We start from the raw sequence: 13,365 nt of genomic DNA, 5'->3' as shown, positions 1-13,365 counted from the left end.
GAAGGGCATCTATAATTAGAGGAAGAACCTCTGCCTCTAGGGGGAGCACGTCTGCCCCTGGATGCTTGAGGTAGGGACCTTCCCCTACCTTCAGCTAATCCCTCCATAATGGCGTCTAAGCTTTGGCCAGACACCCTTCCCGGCTCAAAGGGGAGAGCACAGAGTGCTGCTTTAGACGCAAAATCTGCCCGCCAAGGCTTTAGCCAAAGGGGTCTACGGGCCGCAGTAGACAACGCCATAGATTTGGCGGAGATTTTAAATTGATGGCAGGAGGATTCCGCCAAATAATCTGCAGCCCTATGAACTCTTTTCATAGAGGCCAGAATCTCATCTCTGTCTACGCCCAAGTCTATATCCCGCTCCAAGGCGGCTAAGCGGTTGCGGAAAAAGTCACCAACCATAGAGGAGGCTATGGCCACAGAGGCTTGCGTGGAGGAAGCTGAGTAGACCTTCTTCAGAACGGAGTCCGCCCTACGATCCAGAGGGTCCTGAAGATTTGAACCATCTTCCAAGGGCACCAGGGTTCTGCGGGACAGCTTTGCTACGGCCAAATCCACCTTCGGGGGAGGCCCCCAGGAATCCCACTTGAAGATCCTGGAAAGCGAATGTCCTTTCTCTGGCTGTTTCCACTGCTGCACCATAAGGTCGGTCAGCGTGGCGTCCGCATGGAAGGCAATATGTCCCCCAGAGGCAGACGTGGAGGCTTCCCCGTCAACATCTCGGCCCACTGTAGACCGGATGGACTTCAGCAGCCTGCCCGTTTGTTCATAATGGAACGCAGTTCTGCTGGAATAACTGAGTCGTCCTCGGAGGAATCATCCTCTGCCACCCGCAGGTGTTACAAGGGGGGGGGAGAGACGAGGAACGGAGCTCAGAGCATGGTCTCCTGGAGAGCTGAGACAAGGTGCAATGGATCCCTTTGAGGGAATCATCCTGCAAAACAAAAAGGAGAGTACAAGCAAGGGAAAAACTATTTACCCAAGCGATGCCCAAACTCACCATCTCCTTGACCCATGCCATCATATCTCTGGGAGAGGGCTCCACAGGTGGAGGACCTCTGCACCCGCGACAATGGGCCCACTCATAGCCTGAAAATAGGCAAGTTATAGGACCAGTAGTACCCCGCAGGGCACAACCTTTCAAGCCGCTACCTACCATCAGGGAGCGGTGTGTCGCAATCGAAGCAGGAAAGATGTTTCCTCTTGGAAGAGGTTTTCCTCCTACCATCCCCAGGAGGGGTAGTAGAGGATGACATATCCTACAGAGAGAGATAATAGACCATGCAACACTGTCACCATGACATCATACCAGCTTTTAAAAAAAGGGTAAATCTTACCAGGTCCTGTAGACCGGACAGAGAGGTGACTTGGCGCCCAACGTGCGACTCGAACCCACGACCTTGAGATTAAGAGTCTCATGCTCTACCGACTGAGCTAGCCAGGCTGGCGCTGTGAACAGGATCTGAACCTGTGCGGGGAGACCCCATTGGATTTCGAGTCCAAAACCTTAACCACTCGGCCATCACAGCCGGTTCCCAATAAAGTTTGCAAACTGGAAAAGAGTTCAAGATCAATGAACACCACAATCGCACGCCTTCAGCAGATACTGCAGGAAGGTCTCTGACACCAGGCCAGCCAGCCTCTTAATTCTGGCCGGCTGGAAGTGGGCGGAGCCACAATCAAAGCAGGTGAGGCAACCTGCCCAGACAACTAACCCTGTAATCAGGGGTCTGCAAAGATATACATTCCCCCCCACCAAGAGGCCCTTAACACGGGCACTTACCCCCACATCTCCCCGTCTTTTCCGGCCTTTAATAAGGCCTGAATCTTCCCTGAGTGAGCGGCCGCCAGCGCCAGTCCGTTGCCATGGCGCTATGATACTTCCGGCGAAACCGGAAGTGCGCGCTTACAGCGGCCGGCGGGGAACAGGATACACAACAGTGTGGTTCCACCCGCCGGCAGTCCGCGCGGCCACCAGAGGCGGCATGCGGAGTCCCCGGACTCTCACCAAAATGTCAGGTAAGTCACAAGGAGCAGGGGAAGCGGAGGAGAGGGGGGGCAGGGGGGATAGAGGGGGGTAGCCACACATGGCTAACAAGCACCTTCTCCCCGCAGGGCACAGAAGGTGACAAGAAGAAAACAACCGCTCAGGAGGTGAGTGATCCTGCTGAGCTTCTCTAAGAGGACACAAGTCCTCCCACCTGTCCTCTGTCCACACAGGACAGAAAAAAACACGCAGAGGGGAGGTTCTTGTGCCCTCTTATAGGGCCTGCCACGCATTTGATTGGCTAATTAAATATCCGCCTGTCCTACCAGCACACAGGGGCAGAAATACCCCACATTGTGCCGCTGTTGAGGACGACAGGGAACTCCTGATTGACATTGACATTTTCTTCTCATTTCCTTTCTTTTTTCTACACTGCTTCAAGCACAAGAATTATTGTCTTGATATTCCGTGCATCAGAATCCCGTCTAATTCGACCCTCCCTCCTTTTCTTTACATAATGGTCTTCTATTATTAAGACTTTTTTTTCTGTTATATTCTTGTAAAACTGAGTTGTTGTTGTTGATAATAATCCATTTGGTTTGTAAATGTTAAACAATTTAATGGGGAAAAATTCAGATTTTGGCAGCATATTCCGAAATAATTTATCCACTCATTGCGCTCTCTCTCTCTCTCTCTCTCTCTCTCTACAGTACATTGTCTTGTTCTTGTACAGAGCTGCAGTGTGTCGGTGTCACTGTGTCACTCACTGCACAGTAATACACAGCTGTGTCTTCCCCCTTCACACTCCTTATAAGAAGCTGAGTAGTCAGAGAGCTTCTGTCTATAGTCATTGAGTATCTGGAGTGAAGGTTATTAGCTTCCACCACTCCATAACTACAGATCTCTAGCCCGAGACCAGGGATGTGCTTGTACCAGATCAGAAGCTGGAAAGTTGATATTTTGTGAGTACAATTCAGGGTGACATCTTGGTCCTCTGTAATGTGAAGATCAGGATCCTGAGACACCTGGGAATCTGACTGCACATCTGGAAAAGATAAAGTAATTGTAAATATTATTACTGGAGAAAATTAATTTTAGATAACATATAATCATATATATTTACGTATGTATATGTATGTTATGGGTATAAATGTTTATGCCTATGATCTAGAAGAACATGATATTCATTTTCTGATAATAAAAACCATCCTCACCTATAATAAGAGTAAGTAGTAAGAGGCCTGGAAGGATTGTTCTGCTATACGTCCACATCATGTAGTACTGTGTATACCGCACCTTGTATCATCAGGTGTCTGAGCACTGTGCGGGGGAGATGTGACATATAGCACAGACCACACCTCAGTCTTTCCTCCCGAGTCACATGACATACCCTCAGCATTCATGTAACTGATTCTTTTTTTTTGCAGAAAACTTTTCTTCTTCCTTTTGCTTTAATTTATTAGTGTTTTGGTAAATACAAAGTGGAACTATATAAATTTCTGTGTATTATCATATGAGCCCTACAAGGAAATGTCTATAGGAAAATACTTGAGAGGGACTATGTAAAATGACATAAGAATATATAAAGAAATACATTGGGGATGTCTATTAGTGTATCTTTCCACCCCCCACACTGCGCTTACAAAACAGTTAGGGTGCATGATTGGTATGGCTCAGCAGTGTCCCACTATAGTTGTTCCAAGATGTCTTCCAGATCCTCACAGCTTTCCATCCGGTCCAGTGGAGCTTTCCATTCCTTATCAGATGCCTCTTTGACTCACTGGCTTCTAGTATAAATGGCGGTAAGCAACCTCATCTGGTGCCTTCTGATGTTTCTAGGATTGATGGCCTGGTTGCAGTTTTGACAGTCACCGAGTCTATGGTGCCCAAAGTCTCTGTCATGTCTAAACCTTCTACAAATTCCAGTAAGTTCCTTTATTTGGGTGCTTGGAGTTCAGGTAGTAGGGTTAGGGATTCCCAGTTGGTCACTTCCTTTAGGACTGTGATTGACCAGCTGTCTTCCTCCCTGCTCGACTGACCCCACACCACCGGATGCCTTCTTTTGTGGGGTTAGCCTGCAAGGGGCGCATTTCAATTCTGATACCAGGAAGAATTGGCAAAGCACTTTTTTGATATTCATGAAGCAACAAACCAGGAGGGGCCATTAGTGATGGATAGGCCATAGTATAGGTGACCTATGGGCGCCAAGACCATTAACAACTGTTTGCAGGCATTTTCAGTTTTAGGGTGTTGTGATGGGCCAAAAGTATCCGAAACACTGGAAGGTGTTAGTTATTCAATGAGGAGACCTATAGATTCTTCAAACTTCGTAAATCTAAACACATCTGGTATCTACAACCTCCAGGAAGACCAGTCCCAAAACTGGAAGTTGTGTTGACAAAAGACACTGGTGAGCGTAGATGCAATGGTACCTTAGTTAGACCTGTAACCCAATAAGGAGGTGGCTGTGCAGTTGTGTTTTGGTTTCAGAAATCCCAGAGTATAATAGTGAGTGTGGCTGACAAACCCCAAAAGTTTTACATTTGGATTGAGCCCAAAACTTTTGGAAAATTGGATTGATCTGAACCAGTTAGCCCATCCATATGAATTTTTGTTGAGTAAAGAAAGGTTGAGTTCACATCACCTTATAATAATTTAGTTAGTGAACCTGTTTAAAGATGGTTACAAATAGAAGGACATCCATTTAGCTAGACTTCAATAAGGAAAAAAAGCACACATAACACCTGCACGCCTTGCTCGCTGGTGCACTCTCTCCCAATATTATGATGACACTCAGCATCTCCATCGATCAGCAGTTGCCTCTGCTGAAACCACACAATCCCCAACACATAGGAAAATTGCATAGTTAAGCCATTGGTAAGAGTAAAGAACATAGGAAAATAATAGAGAAGGAAAAGGGATTATACAGACCACAGAACACCATGCCACAATGCGTTTCACTCACTGCTACATCTGGGGGATCAAATGAAGCAGTGTATTAAACACGCATTGAGGTGAGGTGTCATTATGTCCTTTGGTTTCCTACAATTCAACATACCTAGATTATCCTATTTGGGGCATTCCCTTTCCTTTTATCATATGTTTGTAGGTTTTTTTAACAGTTAATAATTTAATAAACATGAACTATGTTTATTTTTACATTCTGTGTTCTGTATGATTATTTTTGTCGCTCTGCTAATATTTATTTATTAATTAATTATAGATTTATTTTATTTTGCTTTTTTAGTCATATATATTTGCTTTTTTGTCATATTTACATACTTTTTGAATATCAAACAAATTTCAATACCAAACTAAGGCTCGGTTCATATCTGCGTTCTAGGATTCCATTCCCCTTGCCAATGCGGAGAGAAAAGCTCTTCAAGCAGCACTACTTTTCTCTTCACATTTTTTGTGCAGAAACCGAGCGGAAACCACACGGACCCCATTATAGTTTATACGGTTCATGGGTTTCCTAAGGTAACCGCATTTTTATGCGGATTAGCTTACTGTTCGCGGGTCCCCAAGCAGACCCCCCGAACGGAAACCCATGCGCAGATGTGTATCAAGCCTAACATAACCTCAGTGAATAAAATGCCGTTTTTTAATGATGATTTCATTTATTAAGAAGAAAAAACTACCCAAACCAACCTGGCCCTATGTGAAAAAGTAATTGCCTCTAAACCTAATGACTGGTTGTGCCATCCTTGCAATGAAGCGTATGCAATAACTGGCAATGAGACTTTCACATCTCTGCAGAGGATTTATGGCCCGTTCTAGTTTGTAGAATTGTTTTCATTCAGCCACACTGTAGGATTTTCCATCATGAACAGGATGTTTAAGATCATGCCATAGCATCTCAATTGGATGTAAGTCAGGACTTTGACTAAGCCATTCCAAAACTTTTACTTTGTTTTTCTTTTTTCTGTCATTCAGAGGTAAAATTTGTGGTGTATTTTGGATTGTTGTCCTGCATAACCCAAGTACACTTGAATTTAAAGAGGACCTTTCATGTCTTCTGGCATCAACTATATTATTACTGCTAGAAAATTCAGAAATTCAGCGCACTGTCAGCTTTGAGGATATGCGCCAGATTGCTGGAGATATCGGTGCCGTTAATTCAGGCACTGATACTACTCTCTACTGCCAGGATGGATGGGCCTTACTGCTGCGAGGTAAGGAACACCTCTTCTGAGAGTACAAGGTGGTGATGCTAACTTGTAAGGTCCGCCCTTCTGACCATTAGAGGATAGTGATGCCAAAACTAAGGGCCCCAATAACACTGGCACATACCATCTAAGCTAACACTGTGCTGAATTCAGCGTACTGTCAACTTTCTAGTGGTATATAGTCCGTATTCTAGTCCGTATTTTTCGGACTATAAGACGCACTTTTTTTCCCCAAAATTTTTGGGGAAAAGAAGGGTGCATCTTATAGTCTGAAGGTGGCGCCTGGCATCCGCTGTAATAGAGAGGCGGAAGCCGGCAAGTGATAGACGCCATTACAGGTGCCGGGGCCTGAGACATCGCTGCGCTCCTCTGCCCTGCATGCAGGGCAGAGGATCGTAGCGATGTCTCAGGCCCCGGCGTCTATCCCTCCCGGCATCCGCCTCTCTAGTACAGCGGATGCCGGGTCAGTATCAGCGGCCCCTTCTCCCCCGGGGCCGGTCCCCACCGGCCCCGTACCTGTAGAGTTGCAGGCCGGCTCCTGCGCGGCGATATCGCAGGAGCCGACCTGTTCGGGTGACAGCCGGGAGCCTAATGAGGCTCCCCGGCCTGTCACGGCTATATTAGTATTGCGGCTGGTCTCTATGACCAGCCGTAATACTAATAGACAGAATGTCCCATAGACGGCAATACAGTTGTATTGCCGTCTATGGGACTTGCGATCAAGTGATTGCAGGTTCAAGCCCCCGGGGGGAATAAAATAGTAAAAAAAAAAAAAAAAAAAAAAAAACTTAAAAAATATGAAATAAATAAAAGTTCTAAATCACCTCCTGTTTTTTTTCAATACAAGGTGATCTAAGCAATAGATATCCCCCAAAATGGTATAACTAAAAAGTACAGCTGGCCCCGCAAAAAAAAACGCTCTATGCATCCCCGTACAGCTGCAGGGTCACCTGTCAATGTGGCCTTGCAGCTGTTGCAAAACTACAACTCCCATATATTAAATATTTTACCAGTTTTTGCTTCAAAAATTTTTTTTCCCTGTTTTCCTCCTCTAAAACCGTCTTATAGTCCAGTGCGTCTTATAGTCCGAAAAATACTGCCAGTGCCAGAGGATGTGAAAAGTCCTATTTAAAGGGGTTGTCCAGGCAAAAATGGACAATCTTTTAACATTTAAATCTGCTGGAGGCAGTGGAAAAAAAATTCATACTCACCTGTTCCTGATGCTCCAGTGTACTTCTGCACTTCCCAGTTCACTGCTACGCCGACACCTCCCGGGTCCTCTCCCAGCATTGTGCTGAAGCCGCTGATTGACCTCAACGGCCAAGTAACTGCCAGTCAGTGGCCTCAGCAGGCCTCGAGAAGAGGACCTGTGATGTCACAGGTAGTGACATTCAGGCCCTTCGCTGATTGACCTCAGTGGTAACATGACCACTGAGGCCAATCAGCGGCTTCAGCACAACTCCAGAAGACGTCACCAGAGCAGAAGAACCGGGAGGACATCGGAGCAATGGGGACAGGTGAGTATACTTTTTTTTTTTTTTCACTGCCTCCAGCATATTTTTTCACAGCATATTTTTTCACTGCCTCTAGCATAATTAAATATTAATAATAAATATTAATATTAAATATTTTTGCCTGGGCATTTAAGTTCACAAACTGATGGCTGGACATTCTTCTTTAGGATTTTCTGGAAGATAGCAGAATTCATGGTTCCATGAATTTCAGCAAGTCTTCCAGGTCCTGTCAGTCCACTGAATATTTTCTCAAAAGTTTTGGGCCTTATCAAAATGTTTTTTTGCCATATGTGAGACAGGCCTTTGTGTTCTTTTAGGTCAGCAGTGGCTTTTGCCTTGGAACGCTCCTATGGATGCAATTTTTCACACAGGCCAGGTTATTTGGTAAAGCTTTTTTTCCCTTAATAAATGAAATCATCATTTACAAATTGATTTTTGTATTATACTCAGGTTATCTTCTTCTAATATTCAGATTTGTTTGAGAATATAAAACAATTAAAGGGGTTATAGATGGGCTAGAATGGGACATCACTATTAGATCTGGGACAGTGCTGCAGTTTCTACACTTGCCATGTGAGCCATACAATACCAAGAGTCACACTTTCTGGGTCCCGGTGATCTGCAGAAGTTCTGGGTGTTGGATACCTGCAAATCTAATGTTGATGGCCCATCACACAGATAGGACATCAATGTTAGATATGGGATAACCCTTTTCAGGGTGAAAAAATGTGCAGAAACAAAAGAAATCTGTAAAAGGACGAAGACTTTTTTCACAGCACTGTATATGTAACATTCATTTCTATTGGGTCCTTCTTGTCCACTGTTGGACACATTTTACCTGGTGTGTGTGTATATTTTATTCTACATTATAGATGATGTATTTTGTCTATTATTACTCTTTCCTTTTGGTTGGTTAATTTCCATTAAAGAAAAACTTTCTCTGTTCCATAGAGACACATACATCACATTTAGTTGGGATTCATCTCTATTCTGCCTTATTTCACAAACAAGCTAAAGTAGAAAGTGTTGGTAATGATGTTGGCCTGGTAAGATGCTATTTATGTATCGGGGTGTACCAGTTTTCTATCTGATCGATCCGAAGTAAGCAATTTAGTAATATGATCATATACTCACTAGCTATAGGTAATGCTGTTAGCTTCCATAAATCCAAAATCTATATCTTACATTTAAAAATAATGTAAACTTTTCATTTTGTTAAGCTGCAGTGTGCCATCTAGTGGTTTAATGTGTTATCTATATTAAACTTCCATAAAATAAAACTATTCTATTAACCACAGTATAACTTACCAACTCTCTTGGAATGTGTGAGAAACTCCTGAAAAGCAAGGAGACCACCTGGCCACAGAATAGAAGTACCTTTCCCCATTCCCGCACTCCTAGGCACTGGCCCTAGCATCACAATGTTATCCGCAGCAGAGCTGTTAAGTAAAGAGAAATGAAGGTGATTGTGGGAGGTGAGTGTCTGTATGGCTAGTCTGGGGTTGGTGTTTTGATGTAATAAGTCTATACTCTATATTTAGAGATCAGATAATCTTATGGTATATTTAGGCTGAAGCCCCACAATGCAGAAAATGCTGCATTTTACAGTACCCACAAAGAGAATGGGATTCTGGCTACTATCATCCATACATTGCAAAAAAAAGCTGCATTTTCAAAAACGGACGTGTTTTTTTTAATAATCGCAGCAGGTCAATCATACCTGCAGAATCATTATTGTTTTTCTATACATATAATAAGGGCAGAAAGTCTGTAGATGAAAAACACTGGAAAAAAACGTGAGGATTTGTCATCAGTATTAGATTGGTGGAGATTTAACATACGATACCCTCACACACAGCTATTTGGAGACACTGAACACTTGTCTGATTGGCTCTTAGCAGCACCATACATTGTATGCTCTGTCCTGCTCATTTGAATAGCACTGAACTGCACCTAAACCAATGAATATGACATTACTAGGCTGTGAAGTGGAAGCTATTTTCACTTCAATCAATTGATCTGTTGGGGGCTTGGCTGTTGAACCTCTGCTGATCAGATATCCTAAGAATATTTATGGTTACTGTTTGTTGATTCTTGTACAGAGCTGCAGTGTGTCAGTGTCACTGTGTCACTCACGGCACAGTAATACACAGCTGTGTCTTCCCCCTTCACATTACTTATAAGAAGCTGGGTAGTCAGAGAGCTTCTGTCTATAGACATTAAGTATCGGGAATGCAGGTTATTAGCTTTCGTCACTCCATAATCACAGATCTGAAGTCCAAGGCCAGGGATGTGCTTGTACCAGATCAGCAAATCATAAGTTGATATTTTGTGAGTACAATTCAGGGTGACATCTTGGTCTTCTGTAATGTGAAGGTCAGGATCCTGAGACACCTGAGATTCTGACTGCACATCTAGAAAAGAAAAATATAATATTAATATATCTGATGATACATTTTAGATAGAATAACATACATGTATATATGTGTGAATTCTGTTTATTATATACAATGCATATGTATAGGATCTAGCAGCAGCACATGATATCCAAAGTTTAATCGTATAATTAAAAAGTAGATTCTACTATTAAATATGAAATAATCCTTACCGATAATAAGAATAAGTATTAAGAGGCCTGGAAGGATTGTTCTGCTATACGTCCACATCATGTAGTACTGTGTATACCGCACCTTGTATCATCAGGTGTCTGAGCACTGTGCAGGGGAGATGTGACATATAGCACAGACCACACCTCAGTCTTTCCTCTCATGTCATGACAGATGACACTTTACATGTATATGATACTATATACCCTGTTTCCCCGAAAATAAGACATGTTCTTATAATTAATTATCTAACTAAATATATGACCTTTCTTATTTTCGGGGGATGTTTTATGCAGCGGCTGGAGCGGGGAACAATCAGCAAACAAAGCGGGGAACAATTAGCAGAGTGCCGGCATGACTGCCGGTTGTATGTGATCCAGACGGTGAAGGGGGGGGGGGTGTCTTATTTTCGGGGAAACAGGGTAACAATATAATACATTACATTAGTCACACAATAATTATTCAGCGCTATAAGAAAATCAGGGGGAAATGGGGCATTACGTTCACTTATATATTAAGAAAATGTTAGAAGAGCATCCTGCCTGTAATAAAACGTAATTTTAAAGTATAATGCTTGTGAAAATTATTTATTATACATTGTCATGTATGGGCCTTCCTAGCATGTGATTGGTGCTGCAACACAGTCCAAATACACGCCGCCGCCACAACTGATTATAGGCTCAGCAGAAACCTCATGCACATAAAAAGGAATGTTCCCAACAGTCAGACACAAACTGACCTCAAAAAGGTAATGGATTCATAGAGCAACACAAAGTAGCCATAAATGTATCAATTTAATACCTATATATATATATATATATATATATATATATATATATATATGGTGCCTTGCAAAATATTGCAACCCCTTGACCTTTTCAACCTTTTGCCACATTTCAGGCTTCGAACATAGAGATATCAAAGTTTAATTTTTGGAGGAAGACTCAACAACAAGTGGGACACAGTTGTGAAGTGCAACGAGATTTATTGGCTATTTTAAACTTTTTTAACAAATAAAAAACTGAAAATTGGGGCGTGCAATATTATTCGGCCCCTTTCCTTTCAGTGCAGCAAACTCACTCGGTTCAGTTCAGTGAGGATTTCTGAATGATCCAATGTTGTCCTAAATGACTGATGATAAATAGAATCCACCTGTGTGTAACCAAGTCTCCGTATAAATGCACCTGCTCTGTGATAGTCTCAAGGTTCTGTTTAAAGCGCAGAGAGCATCATGAAGACCAAGGAACACACCAAGCAGGTCCGAGATACTGTTGTGGAGAAGTTTAAAGCCAGATTTGGATACAAAAAGATTTCCCAAGCTTTAAACATCCCAAGGAGCACTGTGCAAGCAATCATATTGAAATGGAAGGAGTATCAGACCACTGCAGATCTACCAAGACCCGGCTGTCCCTCTAAACTTTCATGTCAAACAAGGAGAAGACTGATCAGAGAGTCTGCCCAAGAGGTCCATGATCACTCTGGATGAACTGTAGAGATCTACAGCTGAGGTGGGAGAGTCTGTCCATAGGACAACAATCAGACGTACACTGCACAAATCTGTCCTTTATGGAAGAGTGGCAAGAAGAAAGCCATTTCTCAAAGATATCCATAAAAAGTCTAGTTTAAATCCACAAGCCACCTGGGAAACACCAGACATGTGGAAGAAGGTGCTCTGCTCAGATGAAACCAAAATCCAACTTTTTGGATGATATGTTTGGTGTGAAAGCAACACAGCTCATTACCCTGAACACACCATCCCCACTGTCAAACATGGTGGTGGCAGCTTCATGGTTTGGGCCTGCTTTTCTTCAGCAGGGACAGGGAAAATGGTTAAAATTGATGGGAAGATGGATGGAGCCATATACAGGACCATTCTGGAAGAAAACCTGTTGCAAAAGACCTGAGACTGGAATGGAAATTTATCTGTTAACAAGACAATGATACAAAACATAAAGCAAAATCTAGGGGGGCCACACGGTGGCTCAGTGGTTAGCACTGCAGCCTTGCAGTGCTGGAGTCCTGGTGCTCAAATCCCGCCAAAGGGCAGAAAACCATCTGAAAGGAGTTTGTATGTTCTCCCCGTGTTTGCATGGATTTCCATCCCATATTCCAAAAAAAGACATACTGATAGGGAAAATGTACATTGTGAGCTCTATGTGGGGCTCCCAATCTACATTATAAAAATAAATAAATAAATAAATAAAGCAAAATCTACAATGAAATCAGTGGCGTAACTACCGCCATAGCTGCAGAGGCAGCTGCCACAGGGCCCGGGACATTAGGGGCCCGGTGACAGCCGCCACCGCTGCCATCATTATACTCAGGGGTCTTTTCGGATAGGTGAGTACCAGAGTTTTTTTTTTAAATGTTTTTCTCCCCCTGGGTCTCCGATTATTATACTCTGGGGTCTGAAAAGACCCCAGAGTATAATAATTGTTTATGGGTGTTCATTATGGTTGCATAATACTGTGTGTAGGGGCCACTATGGGGGATAATACTGTGTGCAGGGGCCACTAAGGGAAATAATACTGTGTGCAGGGGCCACTGTGGGGGATAATACTGTGTGCAGGGGCCACTATGGGGGATAATACTGTGTGCAGGGGCCACTATGGGGGATAATACTGTGTGCAGGGGCCACTATGGGGGATAATACTGTGTGCAGGGGCCACTATGGGGGATAATACTGTGTGAAGGGGCCACTATGGGGGATAATACTGTGTGCAGGGGCCACTATGGGGGATAATACTGTGTGCAGGGGCCACTATGGGGGATAATACTGTGTGCAGGGGCCACTATGGGGGATAATACTGTGTGCAGGGGCCACTATGGGGGATAATACTGTGTGCAGGGGCCACTATGGGGTATAATACTGTGTGCAGTGGCCACTAAGGGACATAATACTGTGTGCATTGGCCACTATTGGGCATCATACTGTGTGCAGGGGCCACTAAGGGACATAATACTGTGTGCAGTGGCCACTATTGAGTATAATACTGTGTGCAGGGGCCACTAAGGGACATAATACTGTGTGCAGGGGCCTCTAAGGGACATAATACTGTGTGCAGGGGCCACTAAGGGACATAATACTGT

At 43.6% G+C, this 13,365-nt stretch overlaps 1 non-coding gene across 1 annotated transcript; it reads right to left on the bottom strand.

The window, feature by feature from the left end:
* Positions 1-1,446: 1,446 nt before the first annotated feature.
* Positions 1,447-1,528, bottom strand: TRNAS-CGA (transfer RNA serine (anticodon CGA)). The gene has a single exon. It is a non-coding gene; the product is annotated as a tRNA-Ser (tRNA).
* Between the last annotated feature and the right edge of the window lie 11,837 nt (positions 1,529-13,365).

The sequence above is a fragment of the Leptodactylus fuscus genome, chromosome 1 (assembly GCF_031893055.1).
Source record: "Leptodactylus fuscus isolate aLepFus1 chromosome 1, aLepFus1.hap2, whole genome shotgun sequence".
NCBI classification, from domain to species: domain Eukaryota; kingdom Metazoa; phylum Chordata; class Amphibia; order Anura; family Leptodactylidae; genus Leptodactylus; species Leptodactylus fuscus.
This window is presented reverse-complemented; position numbering and strand designations above follow the sequence as displayed.